This window comes from Tasmannia lanceolata, unplaced genomic scaffold (genome assembly GCF_043159265.1).
Source record: "Tasmannia lanceolata isolate RefF3 unplaced genomic scaffold, GAP_Taslan_0.1 ptg000021l, whole genome shotgun sequence".
In the NCBI taxonomy this organism is placed as follows: domain Eukaryota; kingdom Viridiplantae; phylum Streptophyta; class Magnoliopsida; order Canellales; family Winteraceae; genus Tasmannia; species Tasmannia lanceolata.
Window position 1 is genome coordinate 13,280,652 of NW_027518698.1, and position 15,134 is coordinate 13,295,785.

The 15,134-nt window shown below is 38.4% G+C and overlaps 1 long non-coding RNA gene across 1 annotated transcript; it reads left to right on the forward strand.

Annotated features, from left to right (window-relative positions):
- The first annotated feature begins 1,000 nt into the window (after window positions 1-1,000).
- LOC143855440 (uncharacterized) lies at window positions 1,001-9,978 on the forward strand. The gene is made up of 2 exons (XR_013237879.1): window positions 1,001-1,378; window positions 9,777-9,978. It is a non-coding gene; the product is annotated as an uncharacterized LOC143855440 (long non-coding RNA).
- The last annotated feature ends 5,156 nt before the right edge of the window (window positions 9,979-15,134 follow it).

A 15,134-nucleotide genomic window follows, 5' to 3' on the forward strand; every position in this document is an offset into this window, starting at 1 on the left:
TGGGTAATCATCGGTCATTACTCATTTTTTTCTCAAGTTAATCGGACATGAGGACATCTGGCATCATGGAGCTTACGCGATTTGAACCCGACGCTGAGCGTGGATTGAACGGCTTCCTACCACTAAGCCGCTGCCCCAGATGTAAATTAGAAATGAGTAGATATACTGACATATATTGAATATTACCAATAGTCATTATTCAAAATTACTATGCATTGACATTATTTACATCACTATTCATATTTACTATTCACAATAGTCACTATTCAAAATTACTATACATTGACACTATTTACATCACTATTCATATTTACTAATTCACAGTATGACCCACCAAGTACTGTTCACCAGCGAGTCCCACCACAACCGGGTCCTACCATCAGTGGGACCCACAAATAGCGGGACCCACCGCCAGCGGGATCCATCACTAGTGGGAACCACTACCAGAAGGACACACCGCAACCACTTTCATTAACTCACTGACTAAGCGGGTGAACTCCACAACCACTGTCATTAATGAATAGTTGCGCTTTACCGACAAAAATAATAATTAAATAATATTAATCATTCGGTTACTATTTGTAGACACCCCATTTTGACCGGACCCAAGTTCGTTGTATTTGTGCGAAAACCCATCCAATCATCAAGCTAGGATCCCAAATCGCATCGCAAGTTAGGTTAGAAACCCATTTAGGTCCCTCTAAAATTTCATAAAAATCCGTCGAGGTTTGCCTAGCAAATGAACAAAGTAGGCAGTGTAGTGTAGAGTAGTATTGCAGAAGGGGGATGATACATCTAGATTGGGGGTGCCTGTATCAATTTTACAAGCAGTGAAAGAAAGAGCACGAAATTTGTCCTCATTTTTCTACTTGTGCCACCCATTTCCAAACAAAACTAAGATAAAATGCACCTGGGGGTTGGTCCTGGCAACTTATGGGGTTAGAAAATTTAGCAAAATATCTATAAATAGGTGATTTAGCTTCATTTGCAAGCTAATCAAAATCTGTTAAGAAAACCCTAGCAGAGCTTAATTCACCGAAACCCTAAATACCTTTGATTCTTCTCCGATCATCATTTTCTGAGAGAGTTTGCCGGATTCCGGTTAAATTTCATCGATAGCCTGTTTTCATCTTCCTTTTGTGATAACCTTTGCTGTGATTTTCATTTTTCCAAGCCTACGAACTCTAGATCTACCTTGCGTAAACCCTAACTTCTTAGTATTTCTTTCTCCGATCTGAAGCTTTAATACATCTTGTTCTTCGAATCGTCATCTTCAGTCATTCAATCAATAAATATAGAAGATTGAAGATCCATTACTTCAGATCTGTGCATATAAGAAGCGAATTTGAGAAACAGAATAGCAAAGATTTAATTCGAGGTAGGTTTCTTTATCAATTCCTTAAATAATAAAGAGATTTGTTCTTATGCTGTTTATAGATTTTAACTTTGTGATCTCTAGTCTTAATTTCTATATGTTTTAATGTCTTTCTCCAGTTAGTTTTTATTTTCATTCTTACTAAAATCTAATTGAAGAAGATAATTTTCTTTTAATCTTAAGTTTAAATCTTGTGATTCATCCCTTTGTTTATAAAAGTTTGGTATTTGTTTAAGCATCGTTTAGTTCAGTTTTGATTTTTATAGTGATTTATATTTATTTGAAGAATTTGTGGATAGATCTGTCCTTCATTTGAGGAATAGTAATAATGCTGTTATGTTTATAAATTTGATCATCTTTTTAATTTTTGTGAGTACAATAACAGTAAAAGTTTTTTAGATTTGAGATCTTTGAGTGATACTTATTATTTATTTTTATTTTATTTTATTTAAAAAAAAATCTTTTTTTCAATTAGTCAATTCCTTTTGCTTTCTTTCTTTGATTTCAGTCATTGAACATTCGTATGTATTGATGAAATCCTGCACTCAAGAACTACTCTAAAACTCTTAGTTGTTGTAATTCTACTGAAATTTAAGTCATTTAAAAAAAATTAGTTGAATCCTCGCTCCATTAAATTCGGTCATTTTATTTCCTTAACTAGGTCTTAATATTTGAGATTTATTTTTATTTTTATTAAAAAAAATGATCAATTTTCCGAATTAGGTTTGGAACCTTGGAAATTCTTGAATTAAATAGGTGATCCAAGCTCAAATCACAATGAATGTGTCTGTCCAAAAGCTGTAGTTCAACAAGCCTATTCAAGTAATCCGTATGGCATTTTTGGCTTGACAGAATTTTGTCATGAGAAATAAATAAATATTGATGTAGAGAGTGCCCAGTTGGTTGACACTTGATAATTTGCATGTGAGAAATGAATTTTAGCATACAAGTCACCAATTAAGTACCAAATAACAGCCCATTTATTGACATCTGTTCATTGCCCAATCTCATTTATTTTGGAAGAGCTAGCTAATTATGATTCTCATAGACTAACATCTCTTCTTTACATGTGGCTGTTAATTTCCCTTACCACATGTAAATTGAATGACAACAGGTGTCTCATGGAAGATAGGTTTTTAATTCCACATGCCTTTCTCTATGACATAATTAGTTATCCTTGTCTGCATCTATTGAAGTCTTGGTTGAGGAGATAGGGTCATTGCTGTTAAAATAGATGGCTGTGTATAGCTGTATAAGTCTTGTCCTTCACATTGATTTAAACATGTGTTGCTAATTATATACTAAATTTTTCACTGACATCTGTTCCTTGTTGTAACCGACCCTCCTTGTTGAGATTTGTTGCTAGAAGTTAACATAACTATGGTAGCTACTTGATAACTAGGAGCAAATGGAGTTAAATATAACTTTCAGATGGGGGTAATATCCTTAGTAGTATATTCTTAGCCCCATAATTATATAACAATGCTGAAAGTTCTGTTGAGAAAATTGAACTGCTGTTTGAGATTTTGTGATTAGCTTATGGTGAGCAAAGAGAAGTGGTGGGGCACATGGAGGAATTGTTGTGGTGCTTGAGCCTTCACATTAGCTTCATGAACATTCTCACAGTATTGAAGTACTATAGCTTTTTGAATTGACAGTTTCAGTCCTCTCATATACCTTACTACTACCTGTTCTATTCCATTACTGTCTGCTAGTAGTGTAAATTTCCCATGTTATTTTCGATTACTATCTGTAAGTGGAGTAGTAGTAGAGAGAATATGTCAGCCCTCCCATTTCATATCAATTATCTCTAGAAGGAATCTTTTGAAATGATGATTTTTAAAGGGTGGTTGATCATTCTAGAAATTATATATATATATATAGTTCAACTGTGTCTTATGATTTTTAAATAGTTCAACTGTGTCTTATGATTGTATAAATAAGGCTTTGTTTAATCTATTTCAATTAATTTCTTAGATTCTTTTTATGATATTTTAGGATGCACAATTGTTTGTATGACCTGTTTGATTTATGAAGTTATGAATTTTTTATTTTTTTTTCATCAATAACCTTGTTCAGATTCCTAGCATAGTTATAATAGTTTAATTGTGTTGCTTATCTTATTTGGATTCTTTATTATCAGAACTTCTGTATTAGATAGGATTAGTCATTCTCACCATGATATTTGCAGCCCTCATTTCACATTTGATATTTACAGCCCCTCACCCTTTTGATATGTGCAGCCTACACACACTTGTTATGGCAGCCACTTCTTCATTTTGATAATGACAACCTTTCTTCCGCCCATGTTCATTTCACATAGGACAAGATGGTGCATACTATAGTTTATTAAGAGATGAAATGATCCTAAATTTAACCTGTTTCAATTGATTTATAAGAGCTTCCCAAGAACTGAAATTATTTCTCTTTATAACTATTCGGGATGCTAGAAGAAAATTTACATTTATGCTTATAAGATATGTAGCATGGTTGTTGCTATGGTAAATTCAGTTGGATTCCTAACCCTGTTTCTTCTTTGACCATGTTCTAGTTCCCTAACCCATCTAAGACAACCATTATTGTAACCATCCTTGTCACCCTTCACACTTGCTTGATATGTACAGCCCTACACTTGTAATTCAGTCCATATCATACACTTTAAATCAGCCCCTGTTTCTACACAGGTTTAGCCCCATTCCCATTTTCATTTTTTTTTTTTACACAGTTTCAGCCCTCATTTTTTAGCCCATGGTTCAGCCACTGTTAACCTCATAACAGTCCCTGTTATTACCCTTATTTCAACCCCTGTTCAACCAATGGTTCAGCCACTGTTAACCTCATAACAGTCCCTGTTATTACCCTCATTTCAGCCCCTGTTCAACCAATGGTTCAGCCACTGTTAACCTCATAATAGTCCCTGTTATTACCCTCATTTCAGCCCCTATTCAACCCATAGTTCAGCTCACTGTTTTAGCATAATATGTTCGTGATTTACCCTCTGTTTAGTGTCAAATACAACTCATTTCAGCCCCTGTTTGAGGCGCAAATCTGTCCATAGTTTAGCCCCTGTTTTATGCACATTCCTAAGCATTTCAGCCCCTGTCTTAAGCGCATTTCCCCCCTGTTTCGGCTCATTTCAGCCCTGTTTGTAAGCACAATTCAGTTACTGTTTTGTCCATAACCCAGCCCTTAGTTTTGATAAAAGATGGGGTTTTCCGAGATTTGCAAGAGATTGCTAGTGAGCACAGAAAGTCTCACTCAGGATCTATTTCCGAGTAGAAGGGTGATATTACAGATTCCTGTTCTCAAATGTTACTTCAGCTTCATGATATTCATGACCCGAACGAGATCAATATCAAGATAAAGATCATCTCTGGATCTCTATATGGAGCAGCAGCTGCAGAATCTAAGAAAGCAAGCTAACTAGGTTGTCTTGGACAAGCAGCTGAAGCGTGAAGAGAAGCGCTGTATGGCAGAGCTACAATGCAGCATAGTGGTGTTCATGTTGGTAACATTGCAGCCCAACGGAGGAGACAAAATATGGTTACAGTGGGGAAAGAAAGACGAGAAGCTTTAGTACATACGAAGCGCCTCTGCAGATATGGGCATGCTAATGATAGTGAGGTCTCTTTAGAGCGAGATATGATAATTGACGAAGAACAAGTGACGTTGGATGCCCAGACTTCCAGCGCTGTTGAGGAATTAAAATCTGATGTTCTGTACCAGGGAAAAGGTGCTACACAAAAGAAGGTAGAGGCATTTCGTGATTTGAGGCGCTTACTGTCGAAGTCTGAGATACCTCCTGTTGGAGCAGCCCTCCAAGCTGGAGCAATTCCTGTTCTTGTGCAGTGCCTTTCGTTTGGATCATCAGATGAACAGTTGCTAGAGGCAGCCTAGTGTCTTACAAACATAGCGGCAGGAGAACCAGAACAAACAAAGGCCTTATTGCCTGCATTGCCTCTGCTTATAGCTCATCTTGGAGAGAAGAGCTCCATGCCTGTTGCTGAGCAGTGTGCTTGGGCATTGAGAAATGTTGCTGGTGAGGGTGAGGAGCTGAGAAGTATTTTATTGGTACAAGGAGCCTTGCCACCTCTTGCACGAATGATGTTGTCAAATAAGGGTTCGACAGCAAGAACAGTTGCTTGGTCTTTGTCAAACCTAATCAAGGGACCCGATCCTAAAGGTGCAACAGAACTCATACGCATTGATGGAGCACTAGATGTGATTGTTCGACACTTGAGAAAAGGGGGCGATGAAGGCGATAGCCCAAGCCCATCCTTAGGGGACTTGCATAAGTCTGAATAGCACTCCCATATTTTTTTTTATAAGACTAACCCGGTCTTTTAGACAAGAACCTTGAAACCATTAGGTCATTTTTATTGCAAGGGCAATGAAAGAGTCATCTAGAGCCCACCCATTTTTTTAAAGAGACAAGCTACGTCTCAGTAAAAAAGGTCAAATTATTTGGAGACAGGCTTTGTCTCATTAGCACCTCCTTCTTAGAACTTCTAATTTCAGAGTCAATCCTTAGCATAGGAGTCTGTCCTTAGCTAGAGAGTCAGTCCTTCTTTCAGGAGTCAATCCTATCATCATAGGGGTTAGGATTCTATCCAACCTCTGATCATATCATGTGTTTTTCTATCCGCTCCTGCAAGGTATAGGATGCTGTCCAACCCTTGCAGAGTTGTTATTCTGTTCATTCCCCCCGCAAAGCATAGGATGCTGTCCAACCTTTGCGGGATATCAGGAGTCGGTCCTCCCCTTATGATGATAGGATTCTGTCCTCTTATGTCAAAAACCATCAAAAACATTTGAAAAACCAAAAATCTCAAAAATCTTGAGTCCTTAGGAGAGTAGTTAGGAAATTCTGTTCCGAACTACGTTGGCTTGATCCCTTTCAACAGGGTACGTAGTGCAGCTTGGGATTCATATCCCAAGTCCAGTCAAACCTTTCAAAATAAACATTTTTTAAACCTTCAAAAGAAAAAATATATAAAATTCTTCAAAACCTTTTCGAAAAGATCTTCCCCTAGAGTTAGGAGTCTATCCTAGCTGTTTAGGGTGTTTAGAGTTAGGAGGCTGTCCTGATTTGTATTGATATGTTGTGTCTTGTCGTGTGAGTGTCCCTAGAGTTAGAAGGCCTCAAGTCGATCGGTTAGATATTTAGTCGAACCGATGACTAGACTAGGAAGCATATAGTCAGCCCATGGTTTTCATTAGGTTGCACAGCCTAGTTATACATAGGATGTAGGGCCCACCTGCATTAATTTAAGGCTAATCAATTTGCATTAGTTAGGGCATATAGAGAGTCCTAAAAATTACAATTCACTTGAACTTAAGTAAATTGTGCAAAAACTTTAAAAATCAGTCGAGTCTAGTGGATCGAGTCTAGGATAGCGGTTCTAGATGGTTAGGCATCGTAGTTAGAATAGGTCATCGAACTACGTTGACTCCGATTCTTCCCGAGGCCGGGATACGTAGAGCAGCTGAGATGGACGGCCATCTTAGTCCGAGTCAAGTCGCATTAGAGTTAGGATTTGTCTTGTCCTATCATATATAGGATTGATTTGTGTTTTATGTTTTGATGTGTCTTCTTACTTTCTTGTACTGATACTATACCTTTAGCTGTAGCCTGCATGTGTATGTCCACCAGAACTCAGACACCCATTAGGCATGTCACTCATAACCTAGCTTTGCTTAGGTGACACACTTCTTTCATTTATCTTTTGTATGCTTATTATTTCTTTATCCTCAGGAAATGCATGCTTAGGTAGACGATTCCTGAGAATTGTTCCTATTTCATATGATTTTTACCCAAAATTCTTTGGATCTAATAGTAAATGGCATAAGAGACCAAGTGCTTGCACTCGGACGAATTAGAGGCGCTCTTCGGACCTTCTCCATTCGTAATCAGGCACAAACTCATTCATTTCTGGTTATCCATGGTATACAGAGCATATTTTTTTAGGGATCCATGGCCGTATACCATGGATGGCGACTCTGAGTTTTGTTTTCGTTTCGAAAGTTCCTTGATAGAGCTCTCCTTCACGTGTGGATGATCCAAGAGGCCACTGGGGGCTCGTCCCCCACCTCTCTCCCGGATCGAGGTCCACACTATTCAAGCAGCCTTTACTATTCATTTATTTATACCTTTACTATTTATATATTTTCGTAAATGCATTTAAGACAGTAGCTGAAAAGGTTGATGAAAGTTACGAAAGTTGTTGTTCCCTATTCAGTGTCACTATCCATTCACTATTCAGTCAATATTCAAACACTATTCATATCACTATTCACTTCAGCTTTCTTTATAAATAGAGGAAGAGAAGAATAAGAAAAACAGAATGGAAGAGAGAGAGGAAAGAAAGAAAAAGAAAGAGTGTTTAGGAAAAGTAGAGAGAGGAAAAGAGAGAGAAGCAGAAAAGAAAAAGAAAAAAACTTGGGAAAACTACTTTTCCCTGTTCATCACCACTAAAGTAAGTCTTTAATATGCATCATAATTAGGGCTGCAATTCAAGCCGGGTTTTACTCGACCCACATCGACCCGACCCGAAAATAGCCTGGGTTGGGTTCAGGTTTCTCGGGTTTCAGGTCGAGCCGGGTTGAGCATCCAAAAGCCCACATGAATCTCGGGTCGAGCCGGGTTTGAAGGGGCCCGACCCGACCCGACCCGAGTTACATAAGTTATAGTATGTATTTTTTTTTCTATTGTTAATTAAAAGTTAAAAATGAAAACCCACGCACGCACTGTTATAGTATGCGAGTGTAATTTCTGCTTCTATGAGTTGAGTTGATTCAAGTGTTTGATTCAGCATTGTTTGATTGTAATTACAACATTGTTTGATTACAGCATTGTTTGATTCAAGTGTAATGTGAGTGTAATTACATCATTGTTTGATTCAAGTGTAATGCGAGTGTAATTTATGCTTCTATGAGTTGAGTTGCCTTGCCAAACATGAGTTTTCCTTAAAAAATTGTGTCAACGTGAAAAAGCCCGACCCGACCCGAGATTTATCATGGGTAGGGCCGGTTTGGGAATCGTGGGTTTTCCGGAAAAAAGCCCGACCCGTGAGAAGTAATAGATAGTTTTAAATTTATTTGTCATGGGTATTACTAATATGGGTCGGTTCTACCACCTATGTTAGATTTTGTTTCCAAAATATTAGGATGAAGCATGCATAAGTGGCGATAACTCGCTATAGATTATGCAAGTTTTATCATTATATTTTAGAAAATCTCGTGAGAAGTTTTTATTCACAGTGGAGGTTCAATTTATAAAATTGATTTAGCCAGGTCGATTAATAATGCCTCACGATGCAAGCCTTAAAAATATTTGAACGGCGAACTGCTAGCATAGTTGCAGTGAAATAAACTTAAAGGTGAATTGCTAAGCATAGTAGCTATGAAATAAACTTTAATTAAGGAAAGGCGAACTGCTGAGCATAGTAGCCAAGAAGTAAACTAAATCAAAGAATGGTGAACTGCTAAGCATAGTAACCATAAAATAAATTGGATAGAAATGACACTACCCTGAAGCAGAAATTAGACAAAGGACACTATCCGGACAACAAGAACACTGTTTTGAGATTAGAATATATTAAAATTAGAATATATTAAATTTTGACAGGATATTTGCAGTTCAATCCAATCCAAGGTGTAAGCTTGAAAAACCTGTGATCTGAAAATTTTCAGGTAGGGGTTTCCTTTCCTTTGATTCCCTTTTTGTTACATTTGTCATAAGGGTTTTCTTTCCTTTGATTCTCTTTTGATATACTGGATGTAAGTATTTTCTATTCTTTGATTATCTTTATTACCAATTGCCATAAGAGTTTCTATCATTTTGAGATCCATAACTGATGAGAATCCAAGGGGGATCCTTTCTTTCAGAGCCAATTCCTTTCAGATAAATGATTCTACTGATAAAGCTATAATTCTATTTGTATCATCGAAACTTGTTTCCTTAACATATGTTTATGTTTAGGGTTTATCTTGTGATGCCCTAATTCTGAATATGGACTGAGTTATGATATGATGACGGGTGGATGCGTTATAGTCCTCCATGTGCACGTGGGTAATGACGACTCTAGAGAGTGTAAATCTAGAGGATTATGAGCCGAGGTACGGCTATGAATGGGCTGAGATATGGCTATGAATGAAAGCATTTATGCTTAGTGAGGTCCATATATATATTTCTTGATATCATGTTCTGTAAGTTTTCTCTATACGTTTGGAAAGTATGTTGTGCTTATTCTTTCTTTCCATGTTTATAATGTGAGATGTTTTATCTATAAAATATCATGTTCTTATGAGCTTAACAATCCTACATCACTTGTTGTTTATACCCTACTGGGCTATTTGAGCTCACTCTTTTTTTTCCTTGTTTTATTGTTCCAACCCCCAGGTGAAGTAAAGATGAAAGATGAGGAACGCTAGAGTTGAATCCAGAATTGTTCCAAAGGACAAATATGTCTTAACTATGTCTTGAATTAAGAAGTAATAAGTTAGACCCAATTTTTGTAAACCCTCTAAACATGGTTGTTGTATTTGAGATCTTGAGAATAATGAAAGTCTTTGAGAAAAATGATGTAATTTAGTATTTAATATTCTCCGATGCCCCGAGTTATGTATTTTAAAAAATCCGAGTTGTTACACTACATCCTATTACCCTCCTGCAGTTTGAGCAACATTGGGACACATATTCAAATTGGATTGTAGAAATGAAAAATGCGCAGAGGAGAGATCTTTGGTGAAGATATGAGCAAGCTAGCATTTAGTTGGAATAAATAAAATGTGATCTTCTCTTCTCCTCATGAAACTCTCTCATGAACAGTGTGGTAATCAATATCAACATGCTTTGTTCATGAATGCATGATAGGATTTGCCACTAGGTATGTTGCTCCTATGTTGTCACAATATAAGGTCACTAACTTGGAGAGGAAGATGCCAAGCTCACGTAATAATGACTTGATCCAACACGTGTTGCTATAGTATATGCACCATCACGGTATTTTTATTCAGTGCCAGAGCAAGCAATGATCGGTTGCTTCTTAGCAGACTAGGAAATTAAGTTATCGAAAAGGAATATATAATATCCCATGGTTGAACTGAGTGTATCAAGACAGGCAGCCCAATTCGCGTCAAAAATGCCCTGGGAGTATTTATAAGTAAAGAGTATAAGCATACGCAGTAGTGGATAGTCCCTCTGACATAGCGAAGTATGTGTTTGACTGCTTGAAGTGACTGTCTCGAGGGTCGTACAGGTATTGAGAGACTAGATTCACCGCAAAAGAGAAATCTGGCCTGGTGAACATTAGGTATTGTAAAGCCCCGACAATGTGTCTATACTCTGTTAGATAGGCTAAAAGATCACTGGAATCATCAGGTCGTTAACAATTCTGTGCAATAGGAGTAGAGACGGCTTTGGAATTTTCCATCTTGGTCTGTTGTAAAATTTCACCAGCATACTTTTCTTGGCATAAGAACACAACCCATCTTTTGTTTTAGTGGCCTAAGTGCCAAGAAAATGACGAATGTTGTCCAAATCGGTTATGGCAAACTCAATGTTAAGTGCATGAATGATCGATTGTAATAACGCATCATGTGATGCTGTCAAAATTATGCCATCCACATAAAGTAGGAGTACTGCCATACTTATAGTGTTTTGAAGTATTAATATGGAATTGTCGGATTGACTACACTTGTTCTTTGGTAAAATCAATGAAACGTTAAAACCATGCGTGTGGTGCTTGTTTAAGCCAAACAGAGTGCATTTCAGCTTGCATACGTGAGTTGGGTAGTCTAGGTGGACAAACCCCTACGTTTGTGACATATACACTTCCTCTTGTAATTCTCCATGCAGAAATACTTTCTTAATGTCAAGTTGACGTATTGACCATTGCTGAGACTGTAAGCCCAAGGGTTTCCATGGGTTCAAACATTCACCTTACCTTCTTTTTTTGATGCAAGCAAACCCAAATTGATTAGCATTTATGGACTAATGTGTTGCTTTGAGGTGTTGTACTCTATACAGGAATTTGATATGTTATATCGCCATTACACAACTCAACACAACACATAGCTTGCGGATCCACACACACAATGATCAAGGAGCTTGCACCCACATTGGAGACATCATAATTTGGAGATGTTCAAGTCAAGAAGCTCGAGATGAAGATCCCACAAGTTACCTAGCAAGTGTAAAGAAGAAGCTTGGAGATGAACCAACATGGTGACACCTCATGTACCTCTCAACATGTCTTGAAGATTAGAGGAAGTCACAAGAGCCAAACCAAGTTCAACAAGTTCACTCACAAGTGAAGAAGTCCAAGAAAGTGCTACGGAGCGAAGACATTCCAAGAAGTCTCAATGGTATACACTTTTAGAATGTATTTTGGAGTCATCTTGATTTTATGTTAAATGCACTTTTCAATAGGTTTTTAAATGGTTTTCATACTTAACTTTTTTACATCTTTGGAAACCATACACACACCCAAAAATTTGTTTGAAAACCTAGGACTAAAGCCCAAAGACCATGGCTAAAATTCCTGATTTTCATATATTAAAAAGGATTTTCAAATAGGGCCGGTCGACCGGGTGTGTCCCGGGCGATCGGAGAAGCAGTGCTGGAAATCCAGCACTTGCATTCCACAGTGTGGACCCCGATTCGAGGACGAGTGAGGGAACGTGTCCCTAACACCTTCCTCTAGATCTCCACAACGTGAAGGAGATCTACCAGGGAACTCTCGAAACTGTTGCCACCCTCACAATATAGCATGAGTGGCGATATAAAAAGAAAGAGATACATCTTGATCCGGAGCCAGGGCTCGAAACCAAGATATATCTAAAAATAACTCAGAGTCGTCATCCATGGATGCGCCATGGAACTAAAACAAATGCTCTGTTTGCAATGGATAACTAGAGATACAAAAGGTCCGTGCCTGATGACGAATGGAGAAGGTCCGAAGAGCGCCCTCAATTCGCCCGAGTGCGAACACTTGGTCTCTTATGTCATTTTTCATTAACTTCGAAGAAGTTTGGGTAAAAATCATGTGAAATGGGAACAAATATCCCCGAGTGAACGTCTACCTAATCATGCATGACTCAGGGGTGAAATAATAAACACACGTAAAGTAAGATAAAAGATGTGTCACCTAATGACAACTAGGTTATGAGTGACATGCCTACCAGGTGTCTAAGTTCTGGTGGACGAACACATGCATGCTACAGCTAAAGGTATAGGTCTGCATAAGAAAGTAAGAAAACACAACAAAATATACAATATAACACAACAAATCCTAAGACTCTAAATGATTTAGCCCGAGTCCTTGGATGGTCTGATGTTCATCCAAAGAAGCCTACGTATCCCCGCCTCCACGAGAATCAAGGCAACGTAGTTCTTCGCGCCTATTCTAAGCTAGGATGCCTAAGACACCTAGACCTCTATCTCAGACTCGATCTAAAAGACCGGAGTAATTATTAAAGCTTCTTGAACGATTATTTAAATTCTAAGCTAAGATGCCTAGGACACCCTATATGCCCTAACTAAATGCAGGTTAGCCCTAAGCTAATGCAGGTGCTTCCTACAGCCTATGTATAACTAGGCTGTGCGTCCTAAGAAAAATAATGGGATCACTAACGTATCCAAGACCTAGTCATCAGTCGGCGATCTGAATCGCCAACTGACCGAACGAAGGCGCAACAAACCCCTAACTCTAACACAAACATAAACAAACCTCACAACACATCAAAGACAAACTCCCAACTCTAAAACTCTCTATCAAAGACAAAACCCTAACTCTAGAGGAAGAGCTTTTGAAAACGAGGTTTCAAAGTTGTTTATTCAAAAAGGTTTAAAATACTATTTACAAAAGTTTGGCTGGACTTGGGATATATATCCCAAGCTGCACTACGTACCTCGTGGAAGAGGATCAAGCCAACGTAGTTCGAAACGAACTCTCCTAATACGCTATAAAACTCAACACTTAGATTTTTTTTTTAAAAAGGTTCTTGATATTTTCAAATGCTTTTGATGCGTTTTTTATATTTTTGGAGATTCAAAAATGTGTTAACACCCTTTCGGCTAAAGGGGATCCGATAGAAGAGCCTCCTTACCCACCATATCGCGGTAGAGTAATATAGAGGGAAACGGGATCCCTAAAGCCTAAGGGGAAAGAAATCAAAACAGAGGGGACTAAAATCCCAAAGAAAAGAACAATCTCGAAGAGACGAAAACAAAACTAACGAGCCCTAATCAATCTCCAAATGAGACGATATCTAACCCGCGAGGGAAAATCCTAAACAAACGAGAGATGAAAAGCTTCTAACCCTAAGGGTGGACTTCTAAACAAAATGGACAGACAAAAACCCTATAAGAAGAATTACTAAACAATCAGCCACTGAGGAAGGGCCCTAACTAGTTAAATACTCTAAGAGGAGGGAATCCCTTAAGTCCTGCGAAAACTCTAAGGCAGGAAGGGAAGAGGCTTGCTCAAGAAACGTTCCATCGTTGCCAACTAAACCCGAGAGAAAACTTCTGAAATCGATGGACAATGCAAGAACCCTGAGATCTAAGGAATCCTAAAAATAAGAGAAGCCTCGAAAGGGAAGGAAAGAGAAAGATAATGGTGCTCAATAGCAGACGAATCCGGCATATGGGACATCTCTTGAAGTGGAAGAGGATGTCACTGACCTCATTTTTGGTGAGAAAAAGGGGAGATAAAAGTACAAGCACAGGGCATTTTGACACAATATCCGCCTTTGACTGCCTCGAGCAAGATGGAATTCAATACAGGTTCTACATTTCCGAGCCCGAGACTAATGAAAATGACCAACATATTCATATATACTTCTTAAAGAATATATACCATTAATCAATGCGACCGAACCCATGCTCCCCAAAACTAAAATTATAAAATCAGTATAAACAAAAATGAATAGGGGCCGAGTTACAAACGGCATGGGCTGAACCTGTGCTGAAACAGGGGCAGCAATGGGGCTGAATCTGTGCTGAAACATGGGGCTGAAATGCACTAGTATCGTGCTGAAACAGGGGCTAAACTGCGGACAGATTTGCGCCAAGATTGGGGCCAAATGATGGACAGAATTGTGCCAAAACTGGGGCCAAAGATGGACTGAGTTTATGTGAAAACAAGGAGTATCGCCATGGACTGCATTGTGCTAAAAACAGGGCTGATTCATGGGCTGACTTCGTTACACCAAGGTGGGGGCTGCACATGTTAAAACAAGGTGGGGGCTTCTCATATCAAAAAGAAGATGGCTGCAACAATACTGCGATGGAATCCGGTTCAGCCTTTGTGCAATCCAAATGAAAGAACTGTACAATAAGATGAATCGGGACCGGAGTATATATACAGCCCTACAAGGACAGCCACTATATGCTTTTAAACACATACGAATCACGGCTGCAAAGAGTAGAAAACTGCAGGACAGCAGCTGGAATGGAATCAAGCTTGAAAATCTAAAAGCTCCCTCCATGGAATTCTAATGCGCATCGCATGAAACATTTGGACTTTTGTTAAAAACAGAAATTGGAGTCTAGAAAAATTTATAGCACAAGACCATTCAGACTAGCAATCCTATGTAAGCAAAATTAGGCATCTGAAACATGAAAGAAAACAAGAGAATTAAAGGAGCAAAGCTTAACGATCATTACCTTCTCGTCTAATGAACTTGACCGAGAGAAAATCAATTTGTTAAAGATTAGCACTGCCGGAAGTAAAGCGTACGATGCTCGGGTCTG